The following is a 25,492-nucleotide window of genomic DNA, read 5'->3' on the forward strand; positions in this document are numbered from 1 at the left end:
TACAATATGTTTTTTCAGTTAAAGTGTAATGAGAAAATCCAACCTCCTACAGATATATAGCTGGGAAAGGGAGAAATATTTTCTTTAATAATCTTTTCATATAACCGTGGATATTCTTTCCTGTGATACTATACCAAAAATCAACAAGTGATAGTTTCTTAACAAGCTAGTTGCACTGGGAAATCTGAAATCCTTTCGGGAACTTCTTTACTCTATTACATTGAAATCTATTGGTCTAGGGGCGCCTGGGTGGCTCAGACGGTTAAGCAGCTGCCTTCGGCTTAGGTCATGATCCCAGGGTCCTGGGATCGAGCCCCGCATCAGGCTCCCTGCTCAGCGGGGAGCCTGCTTCTCCCTCTCCCTCTGCCTGCTGCTTCCCCTGCTTGTACACTCTCTCTCTGTCAAAAATAAATAAAATCTTTAAAAAAAAAAAAAAGAAATCTATTGGTCTAAGTTTGCATTTTGAATCAATCTTCTAGGTATGTATGATTTTAAAACATCATGTATTAGTGATTTCATTACACAATATCAAAAAATCCCATTTGTTAACATCACCACTGACTGATCCCATCAGGAAAGTCTAAGCACTGGGAGGCAGTAAACTAACAGTGGGAGACACAAATTTTCCACAATTCTAACTTTTGCTTGAAAGCCTGGATTTATCATTGACACCAACGCTGTCAGTGAATTTATGAGATGGTATCTACTGAAAACCAGAAGCTGAAAAACCGTAGTTTGTCAATGGTTCTTTTATTTGTTAAATTTATTTTTTTTTTAAAGTAAGTTCTTTGCCCAATGTGGGGCTTGAACTCAAGGCCCCAAGATCAAGAGTCGCATGCTCTACCGACTGAGCCAGCCAGGCGCCCCTGTCAACAGTTCTTTGAGGTAAAAGTGGTGTTTCATGAAGAGTAGCTACATTTCAGCATCTCCAACAATAGCACAAGCGCTTCCCCTGAGACACCCTTCTTCCATTAGGCTGTGGTAGAAAGCATGCTCTAAACATTTGAATTTCATCACAAGGATTTTGAAAAGATGTGTACTCAGGGTCAAGCTTTAATAAATGTAACAATTTTAACAGCTTCCTCAGTGACATTCTTTTTATTTTTAATTTTTTTAAATTTATTCATGAGAGTCAGAGAGAGAGAGAGAGAGAGGCAGAGGGAGAAGCAGGCTCCTCACTGAGCAGGGGGCCTGATGCAGGGCTTGATCCCAGGATCCTGGGATCATGACCTGAGCCAAAGGCAGATGCTTAACCATCTGAGCCACTCAGGTGCCCCCAGTGACATTCTTAAACATAACTGTGATTTTCTTTTTACTACAAGTGCTTAGAGGTGAAGAAGAGGAGACTGCTATGAAAGTTCAAACCATCACAGCTGGTGCCATGGCCGTGGCCATGGGAGGGCACCACCAATTTTATCCGCCATTGCTTCTGTACCCTCAAAGAATGGGCAAATTACATTTTAGCCTCATTATCAAAGGGGATCCACAGACCATATTTAGAACTACCAGCTTAAACTATCTGTGAAGACAGTTTAAAAGAACAAAGAGAAAGACTTTAAGGCAAAAAGGACATCCACATAAGTTAGCAAGCTAAGGAGTTTCACTATTGTCTCTCTACCCTAAAGATTGCCAGTTTCTTAGCAAGCCACGGTTCATGCCGTTCCATTTCAGTTCCCTAGATTCTATTCCATTGTTCTGAATCTGCCAGTACACTACTTGCCATTAACTTTATAAAAAAGGAAAAATAAAGAACAGATAATAAAATCCTTCCAGAAAGGGAGGAGAGAGGAGGGAAAGTAGATGATATAATACCAAAAAAATAAGGGCAATGGCCAATATTACATGAAATATGACAGAATTTAGGTCCCAATGTTTGTTATGCCAATAAATATGACTGGGATAAACTCAACTATTAGAAAAAAGATTTTCAGGTCTGGTTTTAAAAATCCCGTCATATATGAAACACACTAAAACCAATGGTCTCAGAATACTTCAAAACACCATAAAATCTCTACTAGCCACTATCGAACTATCTTTTTCTTCAGCATTCCTGTGATAATCCTATTCTATCTAGTGAATCATATTTACTTGAATTCTACTTGAGATCAGGAATGTTATCAGTCTTTGTCGCTGGTTATATCCCCATTACATAAAATATGTCCTGGGTATGACTGATGCTCATCCAAACTTTTCTGAATTTAAATTCACTGCATGTTTTAAGCATGCAAACAAATAAATATTTTTTTAAGTTCTTCCTACAAAAATAATTGATTTGCAAACACTAAATAAATGCAAATGGCTAAAAAAATTTTCTGTGGAATTAAGTGTAAACAAAACCAAAGTCTATGAAAACAGTACTTTAAAAAAAATGTAGGCCTTTGTACAAAGATTGCTTTGTATTAACTTCTTTGTATTAACTTCTACTTTAAAGAGTGCCAAATTGGAAATCATATATAAATTATTATTTAAGGACAGACTTCACATAATTCAGACTGATAGAATTCAGTCAATAGATATTTAAAGAAAAGACACTGGTCCTACATATGTTAATTAATGAAAGAGTGCATATTTACTTGTTTCAATTAAAAATGAAATGTTTAAAAATACACGAGTCCATACTTAAGTGAAGTTTTTCAATTAACTAACAAACACCAACCTTAATTGCTTCAGGAAAAATCCTCTAACAGAAATGAATGAAAAAAGTAGTATGATTACTTAACAAGAAAGCTACTGTAAACAATAACAAGATAGTGATACATTTAAGAAAAATGGTCATACAAATAAAAAAGGGCACATTACATAAGGTATAATCTACAAAGAAAATAAAAATGGCAAAAATCTTTACACGCAGGGATGCCTGGATGGCACAGTCTTAGGTTAAGCGTCCAATTCTTGGTTTCGGCTGAGGTCATGATCTCAGGGTCATGAGATTGAGCCGCCCCGAGACAGGCTCCACACACTAAGCGCAGAGTCCCTTGAAATTCTTTCTTTCTCTCCCTCTGCCTCTCCCACTCATGCTCTCTCCCTCTCTTTCTCTCTCTAAAATAAATCTTTAAAAAAAAAAAATCTTTACACATAAAATGGAACATTAAAGTATCTCTTTCAGCCCAAGAAAATAAATGAAAATGAAAAATATAGCAGATTTAAATTACATAACTACTTTATCTATTAAATATATGGATTCTGTACTCTAAAAAGTGAAGATACATCTGCTTTTCAAGAACTCATGGTATAGTTACCAAACGTGACAATATATTAGGCCACAATGAAAATATCAGTAAATCAAAAAATCAAAATATCTCATTAGGGGCACCTGGGTGGCTCAGTCGGTTAGGCGTCAGACTCTTCATTCCAGCTTAGGTCCTGATCTCAGGATGATGAGATTGAGCCCCACATTGGGCTCCACTGGGTGAGGAGCCTGCTTGGGATTCTCTCTCTCTCCCCCTCTGTCCCTCCCCCACTTCTAAAAAAAAAAAAAAAGAAATATCTCCTCAAATGGCCACAAGACAATAAAAACTGAGAAGGAAAACAGAAAAGTAAAAATTACCAAACATCCTCTTGAATCAAAGAGGAAATCTCAAAGAGAACAAAAATGGTATACTCTTTATAAACTAACATAATGGAAATGCGACCAATCAAAAACTATGCGATTCTCCAAGACCCTGTAACTGTGCTCCCAGAAAACTTCAAAACCTTAAAGGTTTACAAAACTAAACAGTAAGGAATTTAAACATAAATAAATAAAAATAAACAGTAAGGAATTAAAAGAAACTAAGTATGCATTCAATTCCAGAAGTCAGCAATGAGAACCCCCCCAAAAAAGGTGAAAACACAAATTAACGAATCAGAAAATAAAAAAAGAGCAGTAGTAAGCATTATTAAGAGTTGATTCTTTGGGGCGCCTGGGTGGCTCAGTTGGTTAAGCGACTGCCTTCGGCTCAGGTCATGATCCTGGAGTCCCGGGATCGAGTCCCACATCGGGCTTCCTGCTCAGCAGGGAGTCTGCTTCTCCCTCTGACCCTCTTCCCTCTCGTGCTTTCTATCTCTCATTCTCTCTCTCTCTCAAATAAATAAATAAAATCTTTAAAAAAAAAAAAAAAGAGTTGATTCTTTGGTCAAACCACAAAAAACTTAATTGATGAACAAATGGCTGTCATAATCAAGAAAAAAGGAAAACCGTATTTATATGAATTAGAAATGAAGTAACTATAGATCCACAAGAAATCAAAATATGTAAGGTACTCTGAAACTCAATAAAAACTTGAAATTTAGATGAAATGGGTAATTTTATGGCAAAAATATATTACCAAAATTTGCCTCATAAGAGGCAGGAATCCAAAAGAGACTAAAAGTTGTCAAAGAACTTGGGAAAGTTCTCAAAGAACTACCATGGCCCTCTCTTCCTTCAGGGAGAAAAAGGGACAAGTCACTAAAAACATGAAATACAATACTCACTCAACTACTTCAGGGCATAGAAAAAGAAACCTCCCAAATTTATTTCTGAAGCCAAAGAACATTGATACCACCAGTGGACAAAGACAACACATTAAAAACAAAACAAAACAACAAAACCCCCACTGATCTTACTAATACTGAAATACAAATCTTAAATATCAGTAAACACCAGAGTGGTGAGGGGAAACAATTCAACTAGGTAAGGTACATCCCAGGATTGCCAGCAGAGCTGATTATTTGTAAGTTTATTATAATTTACCATAGAGCAAAGGAGCAAAATCATATGATCACAGCTATAAATGACAAAAAAGAAATCAGAAAAAAATTAATAACATCAATCCTAACCCTAACCCCCTCAAAAAACTTTGCAAAATAGAAGTAGATGGACATTTCACATGCGATATATAACAAAATTAAGAACCATATGAATAATAAAGAAATGTTGAAAGCCAGCAACAAAGATGCCAATCAAGTATTAATTAGCATTATTTTCAACATAGTAGCTAATTAATTAGACAAGAGTAAGAAGTAAGTATAAATATTGGAAAGAGGGAGACAAACTGTCATTATTTACAGATGACATGAGGGAGTACCTAGAATACAACAGATGCAGCTGAACAACTATTAGGGGAAAAACAAAACAAAACAAAAAACAAAATTCACTCTAGTGACTGCTTACAAAATTTATATGTAAAAATCACTAGTAATTATTTTTTTAAAAGCTGGTAGGCAAATAAAAGACTAGATTCAATTTATAATAGTTTCAAAAAAGGTGAAATAATTTTTTTTAAAGACTTTATTTATTTGAACGGGCGGGGGTGGAGAGAGCACAAGCAGGGGGAGCGGCAGGCAGAAGGAGAAGCAAGCTTCCCGCTGAGCAAGGAGCCCCAACTGGTGCTTGATCCCAGGACCGTGGGATCATGACCTGAGTCAAAGGCAGATGCTTAACGGACTGAGCGACCCAGGTGCCCCAGATGAAATTAATCTTTATAAAATGTCCAGAACTATATGAAAAACTTTAAAACTCCTCAGAAGAGTTAAATAACAGATTTAAATATATAAAAAGACACATCTTTTTTTTTTTTTAAGATTTTATTTATTTGACAGAGAGAGACACAGTGAGAGAGGGAACACAGGCAGGGGGAGTGGGAGAGGGAGAAGCAGGCTTCCCGCGGAGCAGGGAGCCCAATGCGGGGCTCGATCCCAGGACCCTGGGACCATGACCTGAGCCGAAGGCAGACGCTTAACGACTGAGCCACCCAGGCGCCCCAAGACACATCTTATTCTTGATAAAACAATTAAATCCTGTCAAAACATTACTCAAGATCTCAAGAAAATATCAATGATATTGGCAAGAAACCAGATAAAATGATATTGAAATTAACTTGGACATCTAAACAAGGAAAAGAGTAAGAAAAAACCTAAAGGACAACTGAGGGAGAATGAGCTGCACAGGATATTAAAACATGTAGCTTAAAACTGGAGGGGAAAAAAAAGACGGGTTATTCAAGAAATGATGATGAGCGGGTTGGATAACCATTTGGGAGTGGTGGAGAAAGCAAAGCTTTTACTTTCTTATATAAAAATACTGGGCAGAAGGATCAAATATGCAAACATAAAAAAATAAAAGGAGAAAAATCTTTAAAAAATCTTCACACTGCAGAAAGCTTTTCTATACATAACATAAAACCGTGAAGCCACAGAGGAAAAGAATGACAATCTAACAATGCAAAATTTATAAATTTCTGGATAGCCAAAAGAATGGCATAACTAAAGCCAAAAGATAAACTGGAGAAAACTGCACAAACACATGACAAAGGATTAATTTCTATCAACACAGACCGTGCTCTTAGAAATCAGTATGAGAAAGGCACACAATCCTATAAGCAAATGGGCACAATATACAAAAGAACAGTTCACACAGAAAGAATAACGGAAGAAGAGAAAGAAGAAAGAAAGATAAGAAAACAGGAGAAACCAAGCAAGCGAGAGAGGGAGAGAACAAATTCAAGTAGCCAATCATCACCCTCAAAGATTTTCAATTCACTCATAACAAAGAAATTAAAAGGAATCCAGGGTGCCGGGAACTGTTCTATAGCTTGATGGTGGTAGTAGTGACATGACTGAATATATTTGTTAAAACTCAACAGACTGTACACTATAAAGGCTGACTTTCACTGCAGGTATATTCTAAAGATTTGTATTTATTTACTTGAGAGCACGCGCAGGCACGACACCCGCGGGGAGTGGGGAGAGCAGGGGGAGAGGGACAGGCCGACTCCACACTGAGCGCGAGCCCAACACAAAACTCAGTTTCATGACCCTGAGATCATGACCTGAGCCGAAATCAGGGAGTCAGATGCTTAACTGACTGAGCCACCCAGGCGCCCCTCACTGTAGGGTATATTCTATCTCAACTTTAAAAATGCACTAAAAGGCGCCTGGGTGGCTCAGTTGGTTAAACAACTGCCTTCAGCTCAGGTCATGATCCTGGAATCCCGGGATCGACTCCCACATCGGGCTCCCCGCTCAGCAGGGAGTCTGCTTCTCCCTCTGACCCTCTTCCCTCCCATGCTTTCTATCTCTCATTCTCTCTCTCAAATAAATAAAATCTTTAAAAAAAAAATGCACTAAAAAAGGAAAACAAAACGAAAGTATCTCTCACCTATGAGTTTGTAAAAGTTAAATCAATTAACAATGCTGGCAAGGGTATGAAAAACTGAGCACTCATAACTCACTGCTGAAGTATAAACTGGTAAAATTTGTGGAGAATTATTTGAAAATATTTATCAAAATTTTAAATTTACATATGCTTTAACGAAGTAATTATGCGATCAGGAATTTGTATTTTGGATATATACTCATGCGTATGGAAAATTATGTTCCCTACGGCATTAAAAATTTTTAAAGCTACTATTATGTGATCATTTACCTAGTACTGGTACATACAGACCACGCATTAGCCTAATACATGCCAGGCTTTGGTTTAAGCCTTCTGAATATACTGCATCTCATTTAATCCTTAGAACCCTGTGGGTTCAGTACTGCGCAGAAAGCAGTCTAACACAGTGGGAAGCACTCTGGAACCACCAAGCATGAGTTCATGTATTTCCTGGGTCCACAATTTAACAGTTGTGTGATCTTCAAAATAACGGTACCTACCACTCAGGTCAGTTGTGAGGTTTAAATGTGTTAATATATGTGGTGTCCTCACAACATCACAGTGTAGCATGTATTAGGCCGTATGTGTTTGCAGCTAATAGTGGTAGTGAAAACAGTAATATTCCCACTGTATAGATGGGAAAGCTGAGGCAGAGATTAAGGGTGTGCTTAAGATCAAAGAACTGATTCTACAGAATGAGCCCACTTACTCACTACACAGACATTTACTGAATAGTCTATTTTGGCAAAAATGCGGAGTTAACCTAAATATCAGGAAACAAGAATAATATACAACAAAAATCAGTGGACAAGTTTAATAAATTATAATCCACCAATATAATGGGAATATTATGCAGATAAAGAGATTCAAATACATTGTCGGTAAAGGGCAAGCTACAAAACAAAATGCAAGCACGATCCCATTTGTATACGTATTTATATACCTACACATATATAGTAAACGTCTCAAAGAATATCCATTATCGATGATTGCAACTCTAGTGACTAGGGCAAGGAGTCAGGAACCCCAACAGCCTGCTATTTTCTATACAAGTATTGTCTGCTTTTTGAACTGCGCCTTACGCCATGTTACTTTTACAAAAAGACCTATATCAGTACCTGTTTGTGCTGACCAAAAGAAATCCACAGAGGATTTTTGGCTTTTATGGCAAAGGCAAAAGACAGAAACAGCATTCAGTGTTTGTCTGGCAGTGAGCAGGGTGGGAGGCCGCACTCACTCAAACAGCGAGCGCGGCGCCCCCCAGCGCCTTCCCCGGGAACTGCACTCAGCATCTCAGCATCCGGCCCCCAGAGCTTTGAACTGTGTCTGTGAGCATGCGTGCTTTCTCTTGGTTTGTTCTGTGCATCCGTAGGCAAGATGTGTTTTAAGGTATCAGAAAAGCCTAAAATAGGTTATTTTGGGGAGTCTGGAAATACTCAAAACATTTCCCATATAAATTAATGATAACTGCTTCTTCACTTTACATACCATTTTGGCTCATAAAAGGTTTCACAGGAACACCCGGCTTTCCGATAGTGGGGGAATCCTGTGTTAGATCTTCCTGTAACCCGTGAGCACATTTCACTTTACTACAAAACCACCACCCCACCGCACCCTGAGGAAAGAAAACAGGCAGTCTAGGTAAAACATATCTTTGTGTGTTTCAGTCACCTCTTATCCAGAAAAGCAGGACTCTGATACCCTCAGGGTCAAAGGTCTCAAGAAGTTTTCCTAAATCCGTCTCTCCCTAAACCTTCTCCAACTGTTCCCAATTCTCCCTCGCATCGTCTCAGGATGATGAGTGCGCCCCATCTCAGGATGCAAACTTTTCTCCTTCGTGCCCTGTGCCATTCCAGGCACTTCACTCTCATACTTCAGTCTCCTGCTTCCCTGTTCACAAGGGGGACTCTTCTGGTGGCTCTGTTCCTTATGTGCACCAGGAATGAACACCTTATCCAACCCAAATCCCTGACCTCGCCAACCTGGGCTCCCTAGGGTTTGCCCCATATAGCAAGTGCTTCTCATCATTCACTATGATTTCTCTAGGTTTCCTTAACCACTCTGTGGCCCCCTCTCCTGCCTTATTTATCATTCCAGGCGACATCCTTGTCCTGACACTGGTAAGACACTGTACTTCCTTGAAAAGTAGGAGATGCTTCCAGCCCTGCACAGAGATGAAAAAGACCTTACCCTCAAGGACCTTAGATTCCAGTACAGACTATAAGCAAGCAGACATTTCCAGAAGACTGAGGGAAGGGCTGCAAAGGCACAGAGTTTGGATGCTATCCCCAGAGGAGAGATACCCAGGAGGAAGAAGGAGGGGTCCTGCCACCACTGTTACTACCTCTGCCCCCCATGCGACTTCTATTACCAACACCAGCACAACCACTGCCCATTGAGAGGTGACTACATCCTGAAAAATGTACATTAATCTTAATCCTCGTAAGAACGCTACTGGAAGGTACTATCTTTATATCTTTATCTCCATTTAATAGAAGAGGAAGCTAAACCTTAGAAAGCTTATCAATCTGGGACACCTGGGGGCTCAGCCGGTTAAGTGTCTGACTCTTCGTTTCGGCTCAGATCATGATCTCAGGGTCCTGAGTTCGAGCCCCACATCAGGCTCTGTGCTCAGGGCAGAGTCGGCTTGAGATCCTTTCGCTCTCCCTCTCCCCTTCCCCAATCAAGTGCATGCTCTTTCTCTTTCTCTCTCTAAAATAAATAAATAAATAAAATCTTTTTTTAAAAAAAAAGGAAAGAAAGTTTAACAGTCTGCCCAAAGTCACAAGGGAAGGGGCCAAGTAATAGACACAAGTGCTGACCCGTGGTGCATGATCTAGAAACTACCACCTTTTCCGACTGTATTAGAATGGGAAAGCAGAGCCTAGTGACTAAGATCACAGATCCTAGAACCACGCTACCTGAGTTCAAATCACAGCCAGCATTTCCTAATGACTGTGCACATCCATGCCTCAGTTTTGTCATCTAAAAATAGACATCAAACAAGTATCTGCCCAGGGGAACTCACTTTTGGCACGGTGGCCTGAGAAGGCTGATAAATCCCCTCTGCAAAAGGCAACCATAAAGTTGGGTCAAACTGTAGAAAGCAACCATTTCAGCACTTTGGAGATAAACTTAACAGCACGCAAGAACTGAGGAACTTGGGCGCCTGGGTGGCTCAGTCGTTAGGCGTCTGCCTTCGGCTCGGGTCATGATCCCAGGATCCTGGGATCGAGCCCCACATCGGGCTCCCTGCTCCGCGGGAAGCCCGCTTCTCCCTCTCCCACTCCCCCTGCTTGTGTTCCCTCTCTCGCTGTCTCTCTCTCTGTCAAACAAATAAATAAATAAATCTTAAAAAAAAAAAGAACTGAGGAACTTATTCGTGAAAACCACTCAACTTTAGGACTTCATTAAAATTACAAACTTTATGCTCCAAAACACGTCAAGAGAGAGCAAGTCACAGACTAGGAAAAAATATTTGTATATCACATATCTGATATAACACCTTTAAGCAGAACAAATAAAAAACTCTTACAACTGAATTAACACAACATAATTTTTTTAAATGGGCAAAGGACATGGGTAGATCTTTTACCAAAGACGACAGAATGCGTGCAAATGGCTAACAAGCACATGAAAAGGTGCTTAATGTTACTGGTCATTAAGAAAATATAAATTAGGGGCACCTGGGTGTCTCAGTCATTAAGCGCCTGCCTTTGGCTCAGGTCATGATCCCAGGGTCCTAGGATCGAGCCCCGCATGGGGCTCCCTGCTCAGCAGGAAGCCTGCTTCTCCCTCTCCCACTTCCCCCTGCTTGTGTTCCCTCTCTCGCTGTATCTCTTTGCCAAATAAATAAATAAAATCTTTAAAAAAAAAAGAAAATATAAATTAAAGCCACAATGATACACCACTACACACCCATCTGAATGACCAGACCCAGTGTTAACAAGTACGTAGAGAAACTAGAACCTTCCTATGTTGCCGGTGGGAATGCAGAACAGCCTGACTTTTAAACATTTCTCTGCTATCCTTACTGTGAGAAAAATGTTAAAATGCGTGGCTAAATATATAGAACAAAAAGATTTAAGATAGAGCAGGTACACTTTAGACTCCTAGAACTCAGTGCATATCAGTTCATATGGATCATCTACTTTCTTTTTCCTACAGCTGTAGAGTACTTGTATATTGACTTTTTTTGTGGCACCTTGAGGAAGTTTCTCATTTTATTTTAGTTGACTTTGTCAGTCTTCTTTTATTGTTTGCTCCTTCTGTTGTCTTAAGAAATCCTGCCGATACTGAAGTCACATACTCTTCCATATTTCCTATAAAACTATTGAAGTTTTGCTTCTCACGTGTAAGTCCTTGATTAACCTAGTATTGATTTATATAAGGTAAGGATTAATTTACATTCTTCCACATGGACAACCAACTGGCTCAACACATTCACGAAAAAAAATACTGACCCTGAGGCTCCTGGGTGGCTCAGTCGGTTAAGCCTCCAACTCTTGGTTTGGTTTCAGTTCAGGTCATGATCTCATGGGCCAGAAGAACTATGGGCCAGAAGATCTAGTCCTACATGAGGCTCTCCAGCTCAGTGGGGAGCCTGCTTGAAAGATTCTTGCCCTCTGCCCCTCCCCTGACTCATGGGAGCACTCTCCTCTCCCTCTCCCCAGTCTCTAAAATAAATAAGTAAATCTAAAAAAAATACTGACCCTGATAAGAATCAAAGAAACGAAATTAAAATAGAAATGACTTTTCACAACTCAAATTAGCAAAGATTTTTCTGAATGATGATATTCATTACTTGAAAATGTCTTAATATAGTTGTTAAAAAAAAAAAGCTTAGTTCTATGCAACTGTTCACAAAACTTGGTTCTATGCAACTCTTAAAAAAATATTCATACTCTCTGACCCAATAATGCTGTTTTTAATAACTCTTAAAGAAATAACATGAAACCAAAGCATAACAATGTCCCCTACATTATTACATATGATAAAAAATAGATTTTAAGAATCAGAAACATTCTAATTTCCAACAGTCTGAGAATTGTAAACAAAATTCTAGAACATCTACACAATGGAACTTTAGGGAACCACTAAAATTGATATTTATACAGGGTTATAAATAACATGAGGGAAAAGTTCATATTGTTCATTTGTTAAGTGCAAAAACACAGGAAACAAAATTATATGTACAGTGTGGTCTTGATTATGTAGAAAGAATAGGGAGGCACACCAGACCAGAAAGAAATACAGCAGAACTGCCATCTGGACCACAGAATGCTCTGTAAATACTGTTTTCAATACTTTATTTTCTAAATATTCTATAAATATGGAGTTTTTATAAGAAAAAGGTCTGTGAGTTTGTTTGTTAAGTTACTTTTCTAAAGGGAATGGCTGAGTAAATCCCTCAAGTTAAAGCAAAATACAAGGCCTTTTCTTGGCTTTCAGTTTTACCACGACTGAACAAAAATATATATCAATAGATAAGGATATTGTATTTTTTTTAATGAGAACCGAGGCAGCCTTCTCTTTCTCTTCAACCCACCCAAAACAAGTTTTTGCCACTGTGACATTTAATTTTGATTTATGTATATATAGTCAGGTCTGACCTGATATTCAGTCTGAGTATTATATCAATACAGAGTTAATTAATATAGACTTAATATATAAATATCAACTCTAAAAGAATAAACTCGCCAGTTTTTCAGTGATCCTCTTAAGTCCTTACTCAGTTTACATTCCACACTCAATCATAATCATTCCCTAGCATGTACCCTCAATTCCCTTTCCCCCTTTACTCTGAAACACTCTCTTGGCAAAGCGACAACATTGCTTCAATCCACTCTGCCCACGCCATGCCTGCACCCTTACCGGAAAATGTGGCTGGAGAAACACATAACCACTCTGCCTGGTCTCACTTAACGTCATGACCGTGAACCTCTGCTGGAACCTTAATGCTCCCTGACCCATTCAGTCTCTCCCCTTGCTTGTCAACCAACCCACATCTTTCTTCGCACCTGTTAACACTTGCTCCCCCATCTTTAATCTCAGCTGATGGCCCGGCTCCCTATTCCACTGAGATAATTAGGACATGAGAAGAAAATTTCGGACAAAACCATCCTGTTACTTTACCGATCCACGCACCTCTCTAAAGGCCCTCCCATCCCAACAAGTTCCCCCTGTACTGGATCGCTCCTAAAAACATCATTTCTCATATAGACAAACTTGCCTTTATCCTGTCTTCCCCGCCAACTATGGTTCCAGCTCTTTAATCCCCTTCGCAACAAAACACCTTGGGAAAAGCATCCATACCAGAGGCCTACGAACCCTTTTCTCCCGTTTTCCCTCCACCCACACCAGAGACCCTCTCTATCCCATCAAACAGAAACTGCTCTGGTCAAGGTCACCAGTGATGTCCCCACTGCAGATCCAGCATCAGTGCTCAGTTCTTACCCGAGATGCTCTGTCCACAGCACCTGACACGGCTGCTCCGTCATTCTCAGACTACTGTGCCTCCAATCTCTTCACGCTGGATACCCCAGCACTCACGTTGCGTCACTCTTTCTCCATCTACACTCACGACCCAGGGACTTCACTCACTCTCACGCCTGAAATAGCACTGATGTGTCCTCCACTCCCAAATCCACATCTTTAATTAGCCTAGTTTCAGTCAACTCCCTTCTTGACACCGCCATTCACTGTCTTAGGGATATCCGAGACTGCACATGTTCAAAACTAAACCCTGGATCTTTCCCATCCCAGCCCCACACCTACTCTACTCGCAGCCTTTCCCACTTCGGTCTATGGTTACTCCATTCTTCCAACTGTTCAGATCAATACCTCCACAATCACCCGTGGTTCCCCTTTCTCTCACTTACCACATCCAGGGTCATGGCTCAACTACTTTCAAAGTAGATGCAGAATCCAATCACTTGCTGCCACCACTGCCCCACACTACTGTGCTTGCTATCTTGGCCACGTTACTTAACTGCCTCCTAATTTGTCTCCTCGCTTTCTCCTCCGGCCCCTACGTTCTCTCCTCAACACGGACTGTGTTCGGGGAACTGGCACAAATGCTCACAGTGCCCTGAGTAATGAAGTCCTTTACCTCTGACCCAGGAGCCTCATGTCTTCTGGCAGCAACCAGGAAACTGCCAGGCCTAGGCGACAGCTTGAGCAGAGGGTGTGACCTCCTACCCCTCCCAGTTCTTGACAACTACATCCAAATAAAAATAAATGGAAAATAGTCAATGTAATAGAATCACTTTGACTTCTTTTAGGGCCTTCAGATCTTACACAATAAGCTTTATTTTTAAAAAAGTAGTGTGAGGGGCACCTGGGTGGCTCAGTCGTTAAGCGTCTGCCTTCGGCTCAGGTCATGATCCCAGGGTCCTGGGATCAAACCCCATATCAGGCTCCTGGCTCAGCAGGGAGCCTGCTTCTCCCTCTCCCTCTGCCTCTCGCCTTCCTCATGCTCTCTCCCTCTCTCTGTATCTCTGTCTCAAATGAATAAATAAAATCTTTAAAAAAAAAAAAAAAGAATAAATTTAGGGGCACCGGAGTGGTTCAGTTGGTTAAACATCTGCCTTCGGCTCAGACCATGATCCCGGGGTCCTGGGATCGAGTCCCGCATCGGGCTCCCTGCTCAGCGGGGAGTCTGCTTCCCCCTCTCCCTCCCCCCCCGCCCCCCGCCCAAGTTCTCGCTCTCTCTAATAAATAAATAAATAAAATCTTAAAAAAAAGAATAAATTTATAATTACAGAAAAAGCCCTAATAAATTTTCAACAGATTCTCTCCCACTCTGTAGGCTACTGACACAAAAATATAGGGTAGCACTAGTTTGCTGTGTGACACTAAGTGAATCTCTCCTTGGTGAGTCTGTTTCCCACATAAAATAAAGAGGCTGATCTCTAAAGCATGTCCAATTCTGAAAGAATCCGATTCAGGGGAAATAAAAATATGCAGACTTAGAAATTTAACAGGCAGAGAACAAAATTTTACATGAGCATTTCTAAGCATCTTTTTAACTGTGTTCAATACATCTCAACATATTAAGTTAAATATGAAAATGTTCACAAATCCAATTATTTAAAATGTTAAGGGAGCTGGCTTAAATAAGAATTGATTAATGAAATAAATTCACTCAATTTTTTAATTCAGACTTTAACATTTAAAAATTTAAAAAGTAGGGTGCCTGGGTGGCTCAGTTGGTTAAGCGACTGCCTTCGGCTCAGGTCATGATCCTGGAGTCCCGGGATCGAGTCCCGCATCGGGCTCCCTGCTCAGCGGGGAGTCTGCTTCTCCCTCTGACCCTCTTCCCTCTCGTGCTATCTCTCATTCTCTCTCTCAAATAAATAAATTCTTTAAAAAAAAAATAAAAATAAAAATTTAAAAAGTAGATTTAGAAAGTAGAACACTTGGGGTGACTAGCTGGCTCAGTCGGTGGAGCATGCAACTCTTGATCTTAGGTCGTGAGGTCAAGCACCACACTGGGTGTAGACGTTACTTAAAAAATAAAATATTTAAAGAAAAAAAGGGTAGCACATCTATACACCAGTACATCACTATCTATGAGGTGTATACATATTAAATGCTTAATGTATACATTTTTATACCTGTCTAGACACTTACCAATGTACTACATCAGCAAGTTCCCTAAACAATTTCACCGCTTTCACTGCCTATGACAAACTATAGCCTCACTGGTTAAAGTACCCAGTAGATAAGACCCTTAGAGAATTTTTTTTACAACCTAGTAACAATTAAGTAAGGCCCAAAGATCTATGTTTGTTGCTTTTCTTTTTATTCTGGCTTTAAAAGTTTCAGGTAAAACTAAAAAAAATTAAGATACTGATCCACAAGGTCCAACATCTGAAGAAGAGCTCCAGTCAAGAAAAGAAAATGAAAGGGAAGAAATTACAAAGCAAACTCTGAAAATTTTCCTGTAACTGAACAACATAAGCTTACAGACTGAAAGGATCCATGGAATGCTCAGTGCAAAGAAGAAAAATAAGCAGGCACACCATGATGAAATTCTTGGGAGATAATAAAACAAAACTAAAAGCCTCCCCAAAAAAGAGGGGGAAAGAAAGACATACAAATGACTGGGAAACAGACAGCAACTAACTTAGTAATGCTGGAAGTTGGTGGTGCAACATCTTCAAATTTCTAAGAGAAAGCCACCACTTCTGGTAAATGGACTGTGAGGAAAGTGACAGGTGTCACTTCGGGGTAAAATATTTCAGTGCCCGTGTATGGCCCGTCAGCTCTCCCTTGCACCTGCTGTGGTAGCCCAGAGCCATGGGGTGATATGACGGGGAACTTCAGGGGAAAGCACACTGCATCCAGGGGAAGACACAAGAAGAGCCCCAGGCCCAGCGCAGACTTGGGGAAAGAAATAACCTCTATTTACACACTGAAATTTATCTGTCACTGCAACATCACCTCTTCCATCCTGACTAAAACAATAACTTAGGGGCGCCTGGGTGGCTCAGTCATTAAGCATCTGCCTTCGGCTCAGGTCATGATCCCAGGGTCCTGGGACTGAGCCCCACATCGGGCTCCTTGCTCAGCAGGGAGCCTGCTTCTCCCTCTGCCTGCCATTCCTCCAGCTTGTGTGTGCACGCGTGCTCTCTGTGACAGATAATACAACCTTTAAAAAAATAAATAAAACAATAACCTAGAATACTATACACAGCCAGACTGTAAATTAGATATTTGGAATATACATGTTTTCTGACAAGGTCTAAACAAAACAAAACAAAAAACACAACAACCCCACCACCTTTCTCAGGAAGTTACTAGGAGAATGAGCTCCACTAAATCAAGGAAGTAAAGTTAGAAACAGAATACATGTAACCTCACTTAGGAAAGAGAAAAGAATCTCTAGGCTAGGGGTGGCTGGGTGGCTCAGTCGTTAAGCGTCTGCCTTCGGATCGGGTCGTGGTCCTAGGGTTCTGGGATTGAGCCCCGTGTCAGGCTCCCTGTTCGGCAGGAAGCCTGCTTGTGTTCCCTCTCTCACTGTGCCTCTCTCTGTCAGATAAACAAAATCTTTAAAAAAGAAAGAAAAAAAAAGAATCTCTAGGTTAATATTATAGCTCCTGCTGTTTGGCCTGTTTGAGATACTGTCCCTGCTGCTTATGGCTCTTCCCAAACACAAGTCACCCTCCAAGAGCCAGCTCAACTGTGACCTCCTCCATGAAGACACAAATCGAAATTCCCCACCTCCCAGGAGTAAATGAAAACATCCTGCATCCACAAGAAGAGTTGCACACATCAGACTCCACTCTAAAATCTGCTAGTACTGTGGTATATGACTTTGGGCCGATTACTTAACCACCCTTAGTCTCACTTTCCCCATTATCTATGTAAGGATGAAGCTGGTCAATAATCAGAAGCTTCCTTCTAATTCTAAAATGCAGTAATTCTCTAAACGCACAAAACTACTAAAATCCTAAAATAATTCTATGTGTGTTACATGTTTACATATTCCAACAGTCTGTGACATTTGGTAATAATAATATTCCCTAAGTATATTTTTTTCACTTTTTCAAAAGCAATTACCAACAGATAAAAATGACTATTGTCATAGGGATGATATTTCCTTTAAAACCAAAATTAAGCTCTAATGAGAAAGATCTCATTACTATAAACACCAAAACAAAATTCACAAAAGGAAAATCATACAAAGTTAACAGCATACAAGTGAGAATTCATCTTACTTTACTGGTGTATTAACCCTGTTGCTTCAACCATCCAGTGTTACTGGGGTACTCAAAATAACACCTATCACTATAAGAACAACCATTAGCAGCTCCAAATAATAGGCTATCTAGAGCACGTGAATACACCTTTTCTAAATCGTTCTAAAGAATAACATCTCAAATTCTTAAAATTGTTTTTGATGAACATCTTTCCCACTGGGAGCCATATATTCCTCTGTTCTCTTAAAAGGGAAACCTTAAACACAAACGTGTATATCAAATATAATCTCATGCTGTCACTGAAGTGCTATATATAGATAGATGCCTCTTGAGACGACCACATTTACCTGTTGGAAAACTTCAGGATGGCATAGTGACATCTTCAGGTTCACTGACGCTCAGATAATGGTTTGTGTCCCAGGCCTTCAGAGATCCGCCGTCTTCTCTTTCTTTCTTCTCTATTACTCAACAGTCTGCTCCCAAGGACAATGAGACAGCCACTGCTCCCCAAACATAGTTGCCTCCAAGTGTGATGCCCTTTTAATAATTTTAAGAAAACATTTCAGTGTGATGGCTGTTAACAGTGATTAAAAATATATATATTACAACAGTATGAAAACAAGAGCCTGGAGCTTTGCAGAAGCCCAAGTGCAGTACCTTTTTTCTTCTACATCTCCCACCAACTGACTGCAGTGACCCAGTGCCAAGCAACTCAATAGCTGCTCACATCTGTAACCCTCACGATCCTAGTAGCTGGCACCATTAATACTTCTGTGAGCTCCCACTGTCTTTCCTCTTTTATTTTCATTTTTCTTGTCCCTTTGGTCTTACACCCTTTCCCCACACAGGGCTTCCTTAAGAAAAACCAGGGGCGCCTGGGTGGCTCAGTCGTTAAGCATCTGCCTTCGGCTCAGGTCATGGTCCCAGGGTCCTGGGATCGAGCCCCCGCATCGGGCTCCCTGCTCCGCGGGAAGCCTGCTTCTCCCTCCCCCACTCCCCCTGCTTGTGTTCCCTCTCTCACTGTGTCTCTCTCTGTCAAATAAATAAAATCTTAAAAAAAAAAAAGAAAGAAAGAAAAACCAAGTCTTGGGGCGCCTGGGTGGCTCAGTTGGTTAAGTGTCTGCCTTCGGCTCAGGTCATGATCTCACAGTCCTGGGATGGAGCCCTGCATCGGGCTCCCTGCTCAGCAGGGAGCCTGCTTCTCCCTCTCCTTCTGCAGCTCCACCTGCTTGTGCTCTCTCTCTCTCACACACACACTCTCTCAAATAAATAAAATCTTAAAAAAAAAAAAGAAAGAAAAACCAAGTCTTACATACATGTTACTGATTACCCAGAATGCTCTTTTTAACCAATCACAGTATATTTTAAACTGATTATATTTTTTCAAGATTTTATTTATTTATTTGACAGAGAGAGAAGCACAAGAAGGGGGAGCAGCAGAGGGAGAAGCAGGCTCCCCAATGAGCAGGGAGCCTGACACAGGTTCAATCCCAGGACCCTGGGATCATGACCTGAGCTGAGGGCAGAAGCTTAACCAACTGAGCCACCCAGATGCCCCTAAACTGAGTATTAATATTAGCATTTGTTATATTCCAGGCACTGAATCCACACATTTATGTACATTTTCTTGTTTAATTTCCACAACAATGCTGAGAAAGCCACTATTACATTTTACAGATAAAGCAAATAAGACAGAATTTATTTTAAAAACCTACCCTATAAAGTCACAGAGCTGAAATTCAAACCTAGATCCGCATCCCTATGAAAGCCCGCCTTCATCAGCCAGTTAGCTATCTAGGCCTCCCACTTGTCTGATTCCAAATGAGGTTTTTCCCTCCTGCTGAATTCCGCATCACATAACTGAGAATGCCAGGGCTTACAGATAACGAAGGGTTTCCCTTATCAAGCTATGTGAGCTAACATCAAGGAAGTGTGCTTTGGAGTTGTTACTCTCCACACACTATAGATAACTACACTTCCAGAAGTGATGAAGGCCTGTGCATCTTCGTGACTGGACAGTTGGACACCTGAATGAACTCAGACCCACATTATGGCTCTACAGGTAAAGACAGTTCCTGGGGTACCTGCCTGGCTCAGTCAGTAGAGCATGTAACTCTTGATCTTGGGGTTATGAGTTTGGGACCCATGTTGGGAGTAGAACTGACTTAAAAAAAAAAACAAAACAAAACAGCTCTCCCTGTGTAGGGTGACTTGGGCCCTAAAGTTACAAGAATGTTGGCCTTATTAGGGCTATGACTTATTCAGCTGAAGAGATCACCTCAGATGGGAATAAGCAACACAAAAAAAACCAACAGATTTCTACCATCTACACAGCACATCCTTGCCTTTAGTGTGTACATAACCATGTAAAAACTACAAGCACTTTCTGTACGCCATGTCCCCACGGGATGTGTTAGGGAGACACAGAACCACAGACCACATTCTGCCCACGTGGGACTTGGAAGAGGAGAAAGACCAAAAGAAATAAACAAAATGGTTATACACTGCAATAAACATTATGATGAAAACATACAAACTGATAAGATGGGGCTCCTGAAGGAGCTATAGGAGTAGTCAGGAAAGCCTTTCCTGATGCAGTGAACCTGGCATTAAGATGGGACAATGAACTAAGCATAAGAAAAAAACTCTAGGCAAACATCGACATGTCAAAGGTGAGGAGGTCAGAAGCAGCCTGGAATGTGAGTGAATAGAAAGGCTAGAGGGTAACTCTGTGGTGAGGAAGACAGGGCTGTTCAAGATGAATGGAAGAACTGGGCAGAAATCTTGTAGCCCAGGGTGGAGAGTTTGGATTTTACTTTAAACAAAACATATATTCACAATAAATCGGTCAGGTGGATTTATTAACCTCACTTGAGCCCCACAGAAGGAGTAAGACTCGGAGGGAATATAAAATGTGTTCAAGGAGCACCTGGGTGGCTCAGTCGTTAAGCATCTGCCTTCGGCTCGGGTCATGATCCCAGGGTCCTGGGTTCGAGCCCCGCATCGGGCTCCCTGCTCAGCAGGAAGCCTGCTTCTCCCTCTCCCACTCCCCCTGCTTGGGTTCCCTCTGTGTGTCTCTCTCTGTCAAATAAATAAAATCTTAAAAAAAAAAAAGGGTTCAAGGTCACAAAGCTAGCAATGTATACTAAAGATCAAACACCTCCAAAAGGTCCTCAGTATGCAACACGAGAATCCAAATCTTAAACGACTTTATCTGAGTACATCCATTCTTGAAACATCAATGAGACCAACGGCCACCTAAAAATAATTGCCCCATTCAGTAAAATTTAATGTTTGTATGCATCATCACAGACCCTGAAGTCAGTTTAAAGTAAAATGTGCCCTTAGTTCCAAAGCCTTCACTACTCATTAGCTAAACCAACCTACTGTACAGAATAACAGATTAACCACAAAAACATTAATGACAATCTCATTGTCAATACAATTTAAAACATGGCCCAATGCTGTTTCGTTTTTACTATCTGAACTACTCTTTCGATCAATCTCGTCATACAAGAAAGTTCCCCTTTTTACGACATACACTAGTTTTCATAAATTTCTCCCTTGTAAGAGGAGTAATTTTACAGAAATACTCAGGCACCACAGATGTGCCATTTCCAAAACTGGAAAAAGATTAGGGATGAGGACCAAGAACTGAAATAATCTTCACTTCCCATAAAAGATGCAACAAACAAAATAGCAAACAGTGATATTAGCTTAGGTCATTTACTTACCTACCTACCGCTACTGAGTATTAAAATGCACACACATTACATTAAAAAACACACACACATAAAATTAAAATGCACACACAACCATTAGTTAAACTATATATAAATAACATGGGGTTATCTGACCTCATAGTCAACACAGTTGTGTATCAACCCATTCCACATGACTGCATATTTTTGAGAGAACAGTAATTGGCACAAATTCAGAAATGTACATATTTCCTTTTTTCAGACTATATTGTGACTCTTAAATAAGATCACACAATTACTTCTACGAGAAAAATAAAAGATACTTGCTTTTTTTTAAGATTTTATTTGTTTATTTGACACACAGAAAGAGAAAGAGTGAGAGAGAGAGAGAGAGCACAAGCAGGAGAAGCTGTAGGCAGAGGGGAGGGAGAAGCAGGCTCCCCGCTGAGCAAGAAGCCCCATGCGGGGCTCAATCCCAGCACCCCGGGACCATGACCTGAGCCGAAGGCGGCCACCCAACCTACTGGGGCGCCGCCACCCAGGCGCCCCAAAGATACTTGCTGTTAATAACACAGAAGTTTCCTGAAAACTGATGACAACGGAGAACACTACCAGCGTTTTCTCTGGGGAGTGAAGTTACATAACAAGACATAAGCAGACACTTGCTTCTGTTCCCCAAAAAGAGGGCGGTTAAAAGGAATAGTCAATCGGATGGCAAACTGGGTAGGAATCCAGTCAGCACAGCAGAGCTTTTCCTCCCAGGTCATGGCACAGCCCACGTAGGCTACTGACGTCCCAGGTCAAGGTCACCCAAACCCCTTCTCCACCACTGCCTGCAAGGGGCTGCGTTGGTGGGGTGCCAGAGGGTGTGCCCCTGGGTCCTGGGGAGGCTGTTTAAGGCCGGCCCTGGGACAGGGCCAGGTACCTCCCACCAATGTAGAAGGCATTTAAAGATCACAATAAAGGGAAAAAGTATTTCAAAAGAGATGCTGAACAGAGACCTAAAAAGGGTAAAGGCTCATCCTTAACCAGATCAACAGTGCCAAGCACCTGCCGCACTCCAGGTAGTTAAGTTCTTCTGAGAATCGTTACCCAGCGGACGGTCGGTGAGCCAGCTTCCGCAACGGCAAGGAGAAACCACCCGGGAAGGTCCCGGCACCAAGGGGTCGCGGTGACACACTGTGTTTAGGGCGGGGGTTCTGAAAGTTACCGCATCCACACAGATGATACAGCAGCGAAGAAAAACCAGAAGGCACACAGGACACGAGAACTCTCGCAGGCTACGTTTTCCTGCTTTATCTGCGAAACTTGGGGAACAATACCACTGATGTTTTTAAATAACGACGATTCTCGACAGCACCAAGTATTCGACTTAAAATCCATTCATTCAAATAAGCTAAGTGGATTTCGTGTTGTTATTTGTGGGGGTTTTTAAAAGTCTCAACCACCTCCTTTGGTTGACAACACCGCAGACATTTCGTCTTGAAGTAGATGGCGGCTGACTTTTGTTTGATTACACATGTATCTGTACTCCGAGTAACAGCGGCAATTAAAAACGTCTCGGGGAAACGTGTGGCGTCTCATTCACATTTTTATTGCGACTACCACGTTCTCCGTCCTCACACACAGCCGCCTGTTGCCTCCTCCAGGCTCCACGTCTAGTTCAAGAAACATCTGCTGAACTGAAGTCAACGCTACATATTTCGTTACCGGAAGCCTGAGTTCTATCACATATCCCCACCTGGCCCTTAATTCCAAAAAGCGGGGACGGGAACCCCAAATAGCACATTCCGACTAAAGGTGAAGCTGGCAGCCAGCCTGCTGCACACATTCCAAGTTTTGTGCCAGGACCTGCCACCGAGAAATGTCAATAGTTGTGCTACAAAATGAGCCACAATGGTGCCCCTGAAGTTGCCAACTCCTGAAGCAAATTGAAAACCAAGGCCTGCCTCGGTTCCAGGGCCGGGGTAAAAGCCCACCGCCCCCACATCCGCCTGAGTAAATCACATCCAGCGGCTCCGTCACGCGCGGCGCACACTGGGGGCCCGGCGCGACCTCCCGGCGGCGGCGGCGGCGGCGGCACCGACGCGGCCTGGGCCCTCCCGAGCCCGCCCGCCCTCTGGCCCCTGGACCGCAGCCCGAGCCCGAGCCCGAGCCCAAGGACCGGCCGACGGGGCCGAGCGGCGGGGTGCGAGCCGCGCAGGCCCCGCGCCGCCGCCCCAGGCCTCGCCGAGCCCCGGCCTCTCCCCGGCGGGGCTGCGGGCAACAAAGGCGGAGGCCTGGCCCGGCGCGCCGCGGCCGGGAGGGCCGAGGGGTCGGGCCGGCGCCCGGCGGAAGCAGGCCGCGGCCCTCCCCGGCGCGGCTCCCCGCCCGGGCCGGCTTCGCGGACGCCGCTCCCCGCCGGCCGGCCCCCGCCCGCGGACCCGCCGAGGCGGCCGGGGCCTCGCGCCGCCGGGACCCCCGGCTGCAGGCGCGCCGGGCGGCCTCGCCAGCCCAGCGCGCGCCGGATCCGCCCCCGCCGCCCCGAGGGGAGCAGCAGCCCCCGCGGCCAGTTTCCCGGGTTACGGAGGAGCGGGAGCAGAAAGCAAAGCCCAGACCCAGCCCCCGGCTCGGCTCCGCAGACGCTCACCCGGCGGCGGCCCGCTCTGCTTCCTCGCCCAGCGCCGGCGCGACTGCCGCGCTCGTCCCTCCTCTCCCGCAACTCCTCCTCCCGCCTCCTTCCTCCTCCTCCTTCCTCCTCCTCCTCCTCCTCCAGGAGGGGCGCGCCGCGGCGCCAGGGCCCGAGCGCCCAGCCCGAGCTGAGGAGCCAGCCGAGCGGGGCCGCCCCGCGGCCTCTACTCGGCCCGCGGCGCAGGCGGGCGTCCCGGCGCGGGGGGCGGGCCGGGCGGGGGGCGTCCGGGGCTGGGGGGCGGGGACGCGCGGGGTCGCGGGCGCCCGGGGCGGGGGAGCCGGGGCGCGCCGGGGGCGCCGGGGTCCGGGGACGTCCGGGCACGCGAGGGGCGCCTGAGGGACGGGGGCGCGCTGGCTCTGAGAGCGAGCCGGAGTCGTGGGGTGGGGCTGGGGGGCTGCGGGTCACGGAGGGGCGCTCGGGGGCTGGAGGCGGGGAGTCCGAGCCGCGGCCGGCCCGGCGTCCCGCTAGCCCGTGCGGGCTGCTGCGGCCGCTCCTCCCGTGCTAGCTCTCCGGGTGGCTAGCGCAGAAAAGAAAATCTTCTTGGCCCTGGGGCGCCGGCCCTCCCTTCGCCCCTGCGGCGGGGTGGCGGCCTCCGCACGGTCGAGGTGCGCCCACCTGGAGCGGCGACCCGGGTCTGGTCTGCGCCGGGAGGGAGGGCCCGAGGGCGGCCGAGCACGCCTGCCGGGGCCGGGCCGCGAGAGGGAAGCCCTGCCCCACCCCTTCTCGGGCTTCGTCGTCAGATTTGTTTCCTAGCGCACCCTTACTGCTTGTTTTAAGCCATCTACTTTCCCACTTAGTACTTTTACTGTTTTATACCATAGTTCACTATTGTTTGGGCCGCTGAATTTCACGGTAGGGTGATATGAGAAGTTGCGTGTTGGTAACTTGACTCATTTCTTTGGAAATCGGCTGAATGTGCCACTAACGTATAGCAATAACAGGAAATTTTATTTTTGTCAATGAGAAGCCACAGGAAAAAAATTCATTTGTTTTTGATGAAAACCTATTAAAGATAGGTGTCATTAAAAGAAGTATTGTTGACTTTAAAAGTTGTGTTTCTTTTTTTTTTAAGATTTTATTTCTTTATTTGACAGAGAGAGACAGCGAGAGAGGGAACACAAGCAGGGGGAGCGGGAGAGGGAGAAGCAGGCTTCCCGCCGAGCAGGGAGCCCGATGCGGGGCTCGATCCCAGGACCCGGGGACCATGACCTGAGCCGAAGGCAGACGCTTAACGACTGAGCCACCCAGGTGCCCCAAAAGTTGTGTTTTTTTTAACAGGACCCTTTAAAAAAGAAAC

The 25,492-nt window shown here is 43.4% G+C and overlaps 1 protein-coding gene across 1 annotated transcript in view; it reads right to left on the reverse strand.

Annotated features, from left to right (window-relative positions):
• The window catches only part of SOCS6 (suppressor of cytokine signaling 6), a 36,109-nt gene extending 11,897 nt beyond the window's left edge, over nucleotides 1-24,212 (reverse strand). The window contains exons 1-2 of the mRNA XM_088019490.1: nucleotides 24,154-24,212; nucleotides 18,171-18,360 (exon numbers count right to left, since the gene is read on the reverse strand). The gene's annotated coding sequence lies outside the window, so the exon portion shown is untranslated. The remainder of the gene's footprint in view (nucleotides 1-18,170; nucleotides 18,361-24,153) is intronic.
• Between the last annotated feature and the right edge of the window lie 1,280 nt (nucleotides 24,213-25,492).

Source organism: Eumetopias jubatus, unplaced genomic scaffold (assembly GCF_037043125.1).
Source record: "Eumetopias jubatus isolate StellerSeaLion01/CBP00866 unplaced genomic scaffold, mEumJub1_p1.0 scaffold_16, whole genome shotgun sequence".
Taxonomy (NCBI): Eukaryota; Metazoa; Chordata; class Mammalia; order Carnivora; family Otariidae; genus Eumetopias; species Eumetopias jubatus.